The sequence below is a fragment of the Mesoplodon densirostris genome, chromosome 15, assembly GCF_025265405.1.
Source record: "Mesoplodon densirostris isolate mMesDen1 chromosome 15, mMesDen1 primary haplotype, whole genome shotgun sequence".
Classification (NCBI taxonomy): domain Eukaryota; kingdom Metazoa; phylum Chordata; class Mammalia; order Artiodactyla; family Ziphiidae; genus Mesoplodon; species Mesoplodon densirostris.
Genome location: NC_082675.1, coordinates 63,398,221 through 63,411,415, shown reverse-complemented (window position 1 = coordinate 63,411,415; position 13,195 = coordinate 63,398,221). Strand labels below are relative to the sequence as shown.

General features: G+C 52.1%; 1 protein-coding gene across 1 annotated transcript in view; it reads right to left on the bottom strand.

Moving 5' to 3' along the window:
• ARK2C (arkadia (RNF111) C-terminal like ring finger ubiquitin ligase 2C) overlaps positions 1 to 13,195 on the bottom strand; it is a 106,312-nt gene that overhangs the window by 45,244 nt on the left and 47,873 nt on the right. The gene's annotated exons all lie outside the window — the stretch shown is intronic.

The window sequence follows — 13,195 nt, the reverse complement described above, 5'->3', positions numbered from 1 at the left end:
CCATGTCACTGGGACTCTCAGCCTACACAGTACACCCCTCCTTGCCTTGTGGGGATGTCTGACCTTCCAGCATTTACAGTACAAGGTTTAGCTTTGATGGTGACCATCTTTGCCTCTAACGGCTTCAGCCTCCCTATAGCCCATCCCCCCTCCACACACACACCTTCCACCTGCCCATCCAAAACCTGCTCTCCCCAATAATCCCACGGTGGGGTGGGGATCGTAAATGCCTCCAAGCCTAACCCTGAGCCCCTAACCAGCATATTTTATTCAACAGAAGACCAAGGAGGGAAAAATGCAAATAGTGGAAGGGCAGGATTTAGCCTCACAAGCAGAGTGACAGGGCTGCTGACAAACTGGCACAATCTAGGCTGTGTTCAGACCTACGGAGACGACAGAGCAGCCCTGGCAGACTCAGGCCACCACACTAACAGACACAGGGATGTTCCGTACAGCTGGGGACCATGCGAATAGGGGCGGTGTTCCAACTGCCTAGAAACAACATTATACAGGCCATGTTTTTCCCTATTTCTGTGGGTCACACAATCTAACAAATTGCCCATCAACAGACCGAAGGTCCCCATTTGATCTGAGTCAGAGAGGGATGGAGGCCGTACAAGCAGTCCTTTAGCAGGCCAGGAAGAAGCTGGCAGAGTCCTTAATCAAGTCAGCGCTATTTGCCAGGACCCTGCTGGGTGGCCCATCCCTCTTCTGAGGGACCCAGAGAAGTGAGCAATCACATCTCTGCCCTCCACGCAGACACTGGCCAAGCCCAAGTACAAAGACGTGGTCAGAGTAAAAGGCTCAGAGGAGAGAAGCTGATGAGAGGGGAGAAATATCTGGCCCATTCTCAAAAGTCAGGGCTGGAGCTAAAGAGCAAGGCCAAGACATCCAACCACAAGAAATGAAGCCAGCTGAGGGTAAGCAGTGGGATGAGGGTCCCACCTGAACTTGGGGGCGCCCTGTCTAAGAGCCATAGTGCCCAGCATTCCAGGGGCCTGAAGACCAGAACACTGAGTCTGGGCCTATATCTCCTCCTCACTAACCCAAAAGCCTCCGTTTCTTTATATGTAAAACGGAGTGAGGTTGCTTGTCCCAATAACCTTCCAAGAAGGTGTCCACAAAAGTGCTTTGGAAAAGCCAAACACAATGTAGAATGTGAGGGGTATCAGGGAATTCGAGAGAAAAGGAGAGTAACGGTCAGAGACCTGTGAGAAGAATAAGAACGGGGCCTGGACAGGAAGGAGGAAAGCACCCAGACGCTGGGTGAGCGGCTGTTGAATCTGAAACACAGAATCCGAGCATGTGTCCTGAGATGTCATTAACCAGGGCGTAGCCTCGGGTGAGTTCATTCCCTGCTCTGCATCTCCTCATCCTCACCTATAAAATGAGATGCCTTCCTTTTGAACAGTCTACGACTCCAGGGACTCTGGTGGCCCTCCCGGAGGTAAGAGAGGAAGAAGCCAATACCTGCCTCCAGGACAGGCCGCAGGCCACACTGGACACTGTCATTGTCAACTGACCCTGCCTTTCATTGCTGCCCCCTTCTCTTCCTTCCTATCAACACCTACCCATCCACATTAGTTAATCAGATAAAATAGCTCTCCCCAGGGAGTCACATGCCTTCCCTTCCCTGCCCACCGCCCCCCCAACCCCCGTTCAAGTGTACCCATTCCCAGGAGGCCTCACTGCCTGATCCAGTCTAGTGGGGGTGTTTGATGGAAAAGTGCACCTGAGTTCCACTACCTACTTACTGCCTGTGTGACACTGGGCAGTGCTTCTCCTCTCGGGCTCCACTGTTCCCATCCAGAAAATGGGCACAGGTATCCCTACTCAACCAACCCCATAGGGCAGCAGAGAATTCTAGGAAAACCCTGTAGTTGAAGGTATTGCACAATCATAAAACACCGAAGCAGTTTCTCAGGTCTTCCTGGAGACTTTGTTAAATGCAGGTTCCCAGGCCCCGTGGCAGGTTTGCTGAGCCAGCGTCTCTGGAGCCATTCCCAGGAGCCCACACCTCAACAAGAACTCCCTGGAGCTGCTTTAGCACGTGCCGTTTCAGGACCACTGCCCTACACGTGTGTCCTGTGCGGCTACTAGATGTTGGTGACATGTCTGTCTCGTGTGAGATGGGGATCCAAGGAGGAAGGACAGAAGCCAGAGAGAGAAAGGACAGCGAGCAGCCACCCGCCCAGGAGCACTGAGTGGAGGAGGGAGGCGTCACAGTGTTCGGGATATTTGGCCTCTCCTGTCTCAGGCAGCAGACCCCTTGATGGTAGCAGCTTTAAGGCCACTAGTCTCCATAGAGCCCCTGGGGGCTGGACTGTGGGCTCTCAGTTCAACAGCAGGGGGACCCCCTGCAATTCAAGGCCCCCCAGGCGCACAGTGCCAATCCAGCCCAAACCATCCTCTTCCTCGAACTTTCCCTGACATCCCTCCTATGTGTCCCTGCTACCCCGAAGTCCCGGCCACACCATCTGACACTTCATGGGACACTGTCCATCATGGCTGGCCAGTGGTCTCCCCTGTGCCAGATTCATGGCCTCAACAGTGATGGGCACCTTGGGGGCAGGCAGCTGGGTTTATTCTGCTGGACCATCCACAGCTTCTAGCAAAGGCTCAGGCCACCAGATAGGACTTAACAAATGATACCGGGTCTCCTGGTAGTTGTTCTTCCCTCTACCTGCCCCCTTCCTCCTCACCCGACCTCCTCCCTATGACACACAAACACACACACACACTCCACACACACTTCCTCCTCCCCATTACCACACACACACACACACTCCTCCCCATGACCCACACAAACACACACACACACACACACTGCCTCCTACCCTTGACAACACACACACACACATCCACACACATTGCATCCTCCCAATGACCACACACACAAACACACACACACACACGCACTACCTCCTGCCCTTGACAACACACACACACACATACACACACACTGCATCCTCCCAGTGACCACACATACACACACACACTCCACACACACTGCTTCCTCCCCATGACCGCCACACACACACATACACTGCCTCTGCCCCACGACCGCACACACACACTTCCTCCTGCCCTTGACAACACACACACACACATACACACACACTGTGTCCTCCCAGTGACCACACATACACACATACACACACTCTTCCTCCTCTCCATGACCCCCCCCTACAGAAACTGCCTCTTCCCTATGACCAAACACATACACAGACACACACACACCCTCCTCCGCGTGACCACACACACACTGCCTCCTACCCTTGACAACACACACACACACATCCACACACATTGCATCCTCCCAATGACCACACACAAACACACACACACACACACACTTCCTCCTCCCCATAACCACACACAAACACACACTCTACACACAGTGTATTCTACCCATCACCCACACACACCCACACACACAACCTCCTCCCCGTGACACACACACACACACACTCCACACACACTGCCTCTTCCCCAGGACCCACAAACACATACTACACACACACAAGTTCTCGTCCCCATGACTACACACACACACACACACACACTCCACACACACTACCACCTCCCCATGAGCACATGCACACACACACTCACACTGCCTCCACATGACCACACACACACACACACACTCTCCAAACACAGTGTCTCCACCCCATGTCCACACACACCGACACACAAACACTGCCTCATTCCCATGACCACGCACACACACCCTGCCTCATCCCCATGGCGACACGCACACACTCACACACTGACTCCTCCCCATGACCACAGACACACACACACACATACACTGCCTTACACTCATGACCATACACACACACACACATACTGCCTCCTCATCATGACCACACAAACATACACACACTCATTGCCTCCTCCACATGACCCCCCCCACACACACAGAGTCTCATTCCAATGACCCCACACACACACACTGCACCCTCCCCATAACCACACACAAACACACACTCCATAAACAGTGTCTTTCCCCCATGACCCCCCCCACACACACCCTGATCCCCATCTCACACACACACACACACACACAAACTCCACACACCCTGCCTCCTCCCCAGGACCCACAAACGCACAGTCCACATACACAAGGCCTCGTCCACATGCCCGCAAACACACACGCACTCCACACAAACTGTCTCCTCCCCATGACCACACAAACACACACACACTGCCTGCTCACTGTGACCACACACAGACACACACTCCACCTCCTCCCCAGGACCAAACATACACACACACACTGCTTCCACTCATGACCAGACACACACATACACTGCCACCTTCCCATGACCACACAAACACACATACACACTGCAACCTCTACATGACCACACACACGTACACGCACTGCCTCTTCCCCATGACCACACACACACTGCCTCCTCTCGTTGACCAAACACACACACAAACACTGCCTTATCCCCAAGACACACACACACACACACACACACACAGTCTCCTCCACATGTCACACACACACAAACTGCTTGCTCCCCATGAATACACACATACACTGCCTCCTTCCTAGGACCGCACACACATGTGCCTCCTCCCCATGACCACACACACACTGCCCCCACATCATGACCACACAAACATACACACACCCATTGCCTCCTTCACATGACCCACATACACATACACACACTCTGCCTCATTCCAATGACCACACACACACACTGCCTCCTCCCCATAACCACACACACACACACACACACACACACACTCCACACACCCCTCCCTAAGTCTGACATGGCGATCTCTGCTCTTGGTCACCACTGAGAAACCACACACACTGGTCTGCCTATTCTCTGATCTGGAAGAAGTCCCACTTGACCTCCCACCCACAGGCCCCACTCCTGACCTTGGGAAAGGCTGAAGGTAGAGATGAGGGAGAGGTATGACCTCTAATTAATGTCCGTTCCTTCCTCTTCCAAGCTGGAGGGCAGGAAGGAAGGACACCTCTGAGGCGAACCTCTGCGGCTCCTGGCAGAAGGCAGCTTCCTGTTTCTAATAACCTGGTGTTTTGAAAGGCTTCTCCTCTCCCAGCCAGCCTTACACAGACAGCATTGCAGGGAATCTCAATTACAGTCTCAGATTTCCCTCCCAGAGCTCTCAGGGTTTCAAAGGAAAAGGGAAGCCAGCAGGCTGCTGAGACACCTGTTGGATTTGACTAAACTGAGCCTTTTGGAAAAGCAGCAGAAAATCCACCCGATCCACATGGTGCCAAGACTGGGAAGAGCTTCCAGAGCCCCTGGCAACCACCACGCCCTTCCTTGGATGGCCCAGGCCGTCACAAGGGTGCGGTTTGCAAAGGCAGCACTTCTAAGGCTGCCTGGATCCCTTCTCTGGATCCCCCATCAATCATGCCGACCTTTGGTCATGGTCCTAACGGCCAGGCTGAGAACTGGACAGCCTTCCGACTCTCTTGGATTAAGTAGGGTTGAGCTCAACAACTAGTAGCTACTTAATAAAGACCAGTGAAATCAAGTTATGTTGAATGGAGTTGAGGAAAAGTCACTGAATTAATTTCATATTTCACAACTATTAGCTGAGAACCTACTGTGTGCCACGTACATGCTAGATTCTTAGAACTCAGGGGTGAACAAAGTCCATATCCCCAAGGAGCTCACCATCCTGAGGGTAGGTTGTGGCAGCTAGAATCTCTGCAGAAGCCTGAACCTGCTAGCATTCCCCTCCCTCTCTCACTAATGGGCCTGGGCCTGCAGAGACTGAGCCGGATGCCAGCCGGAAGCCAGCCAGATGCCAGCTGAGCACCAGGAGAGGAGGAAGACAAAGACGGCCTCAGCTGCCCCTCCCCATCTCCACTCCCTCACAGCGTGACATTGCAGCCACTTCCAATAAGAGGAAATTCTAGATTTCCTCATTCTAGAATCTGGGCTGGCTTTGTGACTTGTTTTGGCCAACAGAAGGCGGCAAAAGTGGCTGTTCCAGTTCCAAGCTTGGGCCTCAGAGAACCTTGCACATTTCCTCTGTCTCTCTCTCTCTCAGATGCTTGCAAGCCTGAGCTAACCTGCTGGATGATGAGACGGCATAGAACAAAGCCGAGACAACCCAACCCAAGAGCAGGAAACCACACATGCATGAGCCCCGCTGAGCTGCCACGAGGCCAGGAGAACTATTCAGGTGTCCCGGAGAATCGTGAGCTACAATAAATGATTATGTTCTCAGCCACTGGGTGTTGGGTGACAGTATGCAACAGACTGTGACTCTAGATATCAGTACAAACCCCTCCAGCCAACCTGTTGCAGACGGAACGCAGCTACTTCCCATCCCCACCTGGCCCCGGACAGCCTCTGACGTCAGAGAATCCAGGGCTGGGACCCTTGCGTTGAGTACTGCTTACTAGCTCACTTCTCTGAAAACCCCAGCTTGGGTATGTCCCCAGGTGAACACCAGGTGAGATCCAGGGCTCCCTGGAGCTTCAGTGTGTGACCTAGATGTCATCCTCTGTGGCAGGAATCAGGGTAAAATCATGGACTTTGGTGTCAGACAGACTCGGGTTTGAGACCCGGCTCTGCCATTTACTAACTGCAGATAAGTTACTTAATTCACTCAGCCTCGGAGAATTCATCTGTAAAGTGGGGATGGTGATAAATTTGGCTCCTCTAAGGATTACATGAGATGACCCGTGGAAAGCAGCAGTTCTCAAGTGGGGGCGACTTAGCCCCTCAGGGGACATTCAGCAATATCCGGAAGTAGTTTTGATTGTCACAAAGTGGGACAGGGCAGGGAGGGGGCGTGGGGCGGACAGGTGCTGCTACTGACACCTAGTGGAGAGAGGCCAGGATGGGCCTCACAGTAAACAATTATCCAGACCCAAATGTCAAGAGTGCCAAAGTGGAGAAACCCCGGGCACAGGGCAAGCCAGCAGCAGTGGAGATGGTCACACAGACCTCTGGAGAAGTGGGGCTCCAGGACCCCTGCACCCTTCCTGGGAAGTTCAGGTAAAAACAATAGCAAACGGTGTTGATAGTAGCCGGTCCACCTTCCATCTCTGAGCCCATCTGCCCTAAAGGTCTAAAATGGGAGTCTAGCTAGTCTGGACCAATATTAAGTGTCAGCTTGAGTTCCAACAGGGGAAATGGCATTTCTGAGTTTCTGGCAGTTAAGATACTATGGCCCGAAGGTAGCCGTCTCCACAAGGTAAGGGAGGCTTTGCATGGGATTTGTAGCACATTTGGCACAAAGCCACACATATATGAAAGTTCATGTTAATTGAATGTTGCAAGTTCACAAAGTTACCCTGCATCCTCTACTAGGGGCTTGTTTTCAAAGAACTAGCCTATAATAAAATACACTGGAATCTTCCACTGTTGATTCAGAGGCCTTTGGTCCTGCAGAAACAACCCTGGGGCCATTTATTAGGACCCATGGTTGTCCGTGTGCAGTGCCGGGGACGTGAAGGGACGGTTCTGCCTCCTCGGATTCCTGTTTGTTTGGATTTAGGGTAGGTTGGGGAGAGGCCTATTAAACCCAAATTAGAAGTAAATAGGAAAAACCCACCAAGGCAGTTAGCTTGTTATGAATATACTTCAAACCAGCTGAAACTGTGTTCCATTTGATCAATATGAGTCTCCCAGAAACCTCCTCCACTACCCACAGAATCAAAGGTCTTGGAGGATCAGCAGACTATCTGGGAGGGAGTGGGAGAGGCATGGCCTTCCCAGGAGTGAACAATCCAATGTCAGGAACACCTGGCAGGCTGGGAGGAGAGCTGTCTCAGTCTTGGGTTGAGAGCTAGTGCAGGGGCTGGGACACAACTTCGATAGCCAGGCCGGGGCTCTTGCTGGTGCCCCAGACAGATTGTGCTTCCACAGTGAAAGCAGGCACGAACTTGATCACTTTAGGTTCATGTTTTCACCCTGCTTAAATTCTGTTCTCTGTAGGAGGGCCCCCATCTGTCTCACTACCCCTAGTCATTTGCACCTTTCTGGAGGAAGGAAATCAGTGAGGGTCTGGTTGGTAGCAGGGAGTGTACCCCGCCTCCCCGGGGAGCAGGAAGCCAAAGAGGAAGGTTGGGGCTCCTGAGACAAGCTCTCCCTGCTTCCCAGCAGCCAGCCCCACTGGAGCCACCTGGATCCCTGCCAGGCAGTGGGCACCTGATCTCTTCCAAGCCTCATATCAACCAAGATTCAGAGGGGTTAAGTAACTACACAGCTAGTAAGAAGCAAAGACAGGCTTTGAACCCTGTTCTGCAGACTCCAGAGCCCGTGTGGGCAAGATGAGTTCTCATGACTTCCAGGCTCCCCACACCATGACTCCACGGTCCTTTCTACTTACTGGACCATCTGTCTCCCTACTGACCTCTGCACAGTAGCTAATGCCCCTGGGGATTGGGACATGGCTTCCCTGGGTAGAAGGTTCTAGAACCTGGAGGATACATCAAGGTTTAAGAAGCATTGGGAGTGAAGAGACAACAGGTCTGAGACCTCACACTTTGATGAGTTAAACTCTAGGGTCCAGGTCTAGTCCTGCCTGGCGGGCAGAGGAGGGGGCCCCGGCCCAGGCAGAGCATGAGGCTGCCGAGGAAAGAGGAGAAAGCCTCCCAGCACTGAAGACTGGGTTTCTAAAACCCTGGGAGGGAGGGAGAAAGGGAGGTATAACAGTACAGCCTGGGGTCCACCCTCCGGAAGACCCCGTTTAGGCAGCTGTGGACAAGGAGGAGGATGTCACCTGGTCAGATGCAGCCTGGTCAACTTCCCAGGCCATGGTCCAGCCCTGCCCTCTGCCGCCCAGAATAAGATCTGGGAGGATTCATATAGAGAAGCTCTCTCAAACTTAACCAGATGTTGTCAGGATGATACCGTGGGCATATCCTCTAGAAAAATACCATAATTCATAACCCAGTGCCCTTTCTTGGTGCCATGTCCACCTTGAAGTGAGAGAGTGCAGGAGCCAGGCTCTGTGCTCCTCCTTGAGCCGTGATATCCTTGCCACTGATGGACCGCAGACACACTGCAAGTTCATGACGGCACTGCCTTAAGATTAAACAAGACAATTTGTGTGAATACAATCCCCGAGGAAGCGCTTGTGAAGAGTAAACTGGAAAAAATGAACAGAGGAGTGGTGGCCCCCATTTAGGGAGCCTTGACTGACACCGTTTTGTCCTCAGCCCTGTGAGCTAGGAGTCCCCATGGGCAGCCACCAGCTGGTGAAAGCTGAGCTCGATTCAAACCCAGTCCAGCACACTTTCAGACCATTATGAAAAGTGAAGTATTTCCATTGTGCTCATTGCTTTCAAGAGTTTCAGTGACGTTTTCGTGAACGGTGGTGGTTCAAGTCAATGAAGATCCCCTTTAGTAGAAAAATCCCTCCCGTTCACTGAAGATTTCCTAAATGATTTACATTCATTGTCTCCGTTGATTCTTGTGGCCCTGTGAGGCATCCATGTCCCCCTCCTACAGGTGAGGGAAATTAACTACCAAGCCCCAGGGCTCCCAGCTCAAAAGTGGAGCAACAGGCCAGTCTGCAATTCCGAGCTCCGCTCTCCCCGTGTTCCCTTTGTTCCTCCTTAGTCTTCAATTCCACATGCCATCAGCGCCCATGGATGGTGCAGATGGACTCGTTGTCCTGTACGGGAGTGGGTGGGGGGAAGAAGAGAAGAAACTGGCCTATTTCCATCACTCAGAGAAGGGTTAGTGTTCGTTTCACAGAAAGCTTGAGGTCCACATGCTTTACATTCGAGTTCCACTGAAAATAGAATAGACGTGCCAGAGCTTCTATGGAACCAGCCACACCTCCTGAGGACACAGAGGCAGTGACCCATCTCTAACCGCTGTCATCTGCTGTCAGACGAGTGACGGCTGATGCAGTCGTCTCCCGGAGAGACCCCCGAAGCCCCACAAGGCCCCATCCCTGTGCCAGCTCCACTCTGGGGAGGTGAGGGTGGGGCAGGAAGAGGAAAGTGAGTCACAGGGTCCAGAGATGCGAGGGAAAGCTGAGGGCCTTATTGGCTGAGGGAGACAGGGGAGCCTCAGACTATTTCTGCCTCCAGCAACTGAGCACCTCTGACTGGGTGACTCCCTGCCCCCCTCTTCTGTGCCTACAAAACAAAGGGCTTGATCCCGATGACTCTGACATGCTTTGTTTCTTATAACATACGATGTGTCCGTTTCTTAACGTGACCCATAGGAATTTATCTAGAGTGTTTAGAACTTTCAGTGATGTGTCGTTTATCAGCCTTGTTGAGAAAGATTCACATAAGTGAATTTTCCCCATAACAGAAACTTATCCATTTAATCCCCGTCATTTAGTATGGAAACCTTTCCTAAATGCTCACACACTTAGCTCTCCCAGCTCCTTAAACAGGGACTAAATACAATGTACCCCTCCCTATTTCCTTGGGGTCAGAATCACCTAACGGTGAGTCATGGGATGGGATGACTCTGTCCCCATTCCTCCCCCGAGCCTGTCTTCCCTCTTCCCATTGGTTGTTTCCAATCCACTGTGGACTATAAACTATATAAACTACGAAAGAAATCCAAGAAACTGGGCCCCAGAGTTAAGTACATGAGCTCCATGATAGCTGTTTCAGTGTTCTGTGTCTTTTTTTTCTTTTCTTTCTTTTCGCCCCTGTGTTCTTAGATCTGTTTTTTTTTTTTCTTTTTTTCTTGGTGCGCGGGCCTCTCACTGTTGTGGCCTCTCCCGCTGCGGAGCACAGGCTCCGGATGCGCAGGCTCAGCAGCCACGGCCCACGGGCCCAGCCGCTCCACGGCATGTGGGATCCTCCCAGACCGGGTCACGAACCCGCGTCCCCTGCATCGGCAGGCGAACCCTCAACCACTGCGCCACCAGGGAAGCCCCCTTAGATCTGTTTTTGACCACACTGTGTGGGGTGTTAAATTTTCACTCATACCTACCTCTCCACACAAGCATGTCTCTTGGAGTTCTCTAGGTTTACTCCTCACTCAGGGAAATGGAACTTTCTTTTTTTCCCTAAAACCACCTTCCAAAAGAGCTGCTTTTTCTTGCTGGCTAGGATTTGATAGGCTCGTTCATGCCCCCGCCATGCCCGCCCCCCACATACACACTCCCCACCTGAGAAGCCTAAATCACCAGAGTGAAAAGAAGCCATAAAGGCCAAGGACCACACAGACCCCGACCAAGGGCAGGTTTGCGTAGCGCCCAACCCCTGCTTCCCATGCCCTCCATCACGGCTGAGGCAGACCCTGAAAGCCGAGTGCGGGCATCTCGCCGCCTCATCTCTTTCTGCTCATCTTGCAGGTCCCAAAGTGTGTTTCAGAAACAAACTGTTCTGCAGGATTGAACGGTTTCTATGGCACAAAAGGGTCCCAGGACCAAAGGCATCCAGAAAGCAGTGGATTTAAAAAGGTCCAAGCCTGTAATATAACAGTGAGTGCTAAACTGTGATGGGATACACACAGGATACATCAAACTTACCAAGCCAGGACCCAAGCACCCCTCAACAAGGCCACCTTGCTACGTGGCTACCTCCTTTCACCTCCCAGCAATAATTCTATTAACCACTGAGCAAGCCTCTCTCCCTCCCCTGGCCACATGTTCTTCATGTGTCAGGTGGGGGACTTAATCTAGATGGAGAATGGCAAAGAGGCTTGTATGGAACTCACATGCCAGCTAGGATCTTAGAACGTCCTGGCCTGTAGTGCTGGGTTAAGAAGAATTCTGACGCTGCCTCCAGGCCTGGGGGGAAAGCTGCCATGGTCAATTAAGATATCTGCCCCCTGTCCCGGAGACAGGCTGGCATCCTGCGTGCCCCACATTGGCTGTCCCTGTAACTAGACAACACCTAAGGTCACCTTCGGCTTCAAGAGTCTGCTTTTGGGGCCCTGAGCCTGGGGTTTCAGCAGTCCTCTGTAGGAGGACTGAAGAGTGGAAGGCTCTCCCTCAGCCTTGGCTGCCTCAGTGCAAGTTGCCTGGGTTTCTGTCTGCTCGCACTGGTGGGCCCTTGCACGGACCATCGACCCTCTTGCTCGGCTCCGGACCACCCCCGGTTCTGTGATGCTGTCCTCATTGTCCACCTTCTAGACCTGCACTCAAGTGGAATTGGAAGCAAGGAGTTTCCACGTTCTGTACAGCCTCAAGGGGACTTTGGCACTGAAATTTGGACAAATTTCTCCTCTACAAGTCCTGGAATCCTGCAAGTTCTGTACAGATTCCCTGTCCCAGAGCTAACTGCTGTTTTCATACTGGATTCATTTCCAAAGATGTCGACTGTCCTGAGGAAAGCTGTCTTTCCATCCCCAAGTGGCCTGGGAACGCTGCACTGGAAACATGGCATTGGGGTCAGGGGAGCGGCTTGTTTTAACACAGGGGCTTGTGTTAACCTCTCACGCCCACCATGGGACTTTCTAGAGATGGAGCCTGGTTATCTGTCTTTTTTCACATGTGCCTCGGCTGGACACTGAAGGTGAGAACCACAGGGCATCAGGCAATTTGTCTGCTGAGCTGGCTAGACTGGGGCCCTATGCTAATAAGGCAGGATATCCCTGCAGGAGACCACCAGGTACCACTGTGTCCCCGACTGGTCCACTCTCAAGGAGGTGGTGAGATATAACCTGTGTTTGCAGAGTGCCTGGTCCGTGCCAGCGCCCAGTGGTGCCCATAAACGTCAGTGTCCTTCTTCCTCTCTGTTAGCGTTTAGCTGCTCCTCTACCATCCAAACCCTGCTCACCTGCAGGTTCTAGAAATCAGAAGCTGAAGGGCTCCCCAAATGACCTAAATCCAATCTGCTGTGGACAGAAGGAAGGATGAAATGTAGGAAGGGAAACAAGATCTTCCTCTGAGAGCTTCATGTCCAGACTCCCACTCCACACCCTGGATCTTTCTATCTACAGAGAAGAGAATCTGCACTTAACTGGCAGCAACTAGGGGCAGGGAGCAGGTCTGTTTTTGTTTACTACTCTACCACTACTACATGCTTGGCATGAAATGGGCTTTTTGTAATTATCTATTGAGTGGATGGATGGATGAATGGATGGATGGTTAGGTGGTTGGATGGATGGATGGAAGATGGATGGATCTGAGATCAAGACAAAAGATACCATAGAAAGATGCTAACACATATATATGGAATCTAAGAAAAAAAAAAGTTCATGAAGAACCTAGGGGTAAGACAGGAGTAAAGACACAGACCTACTAGAGAATGGAC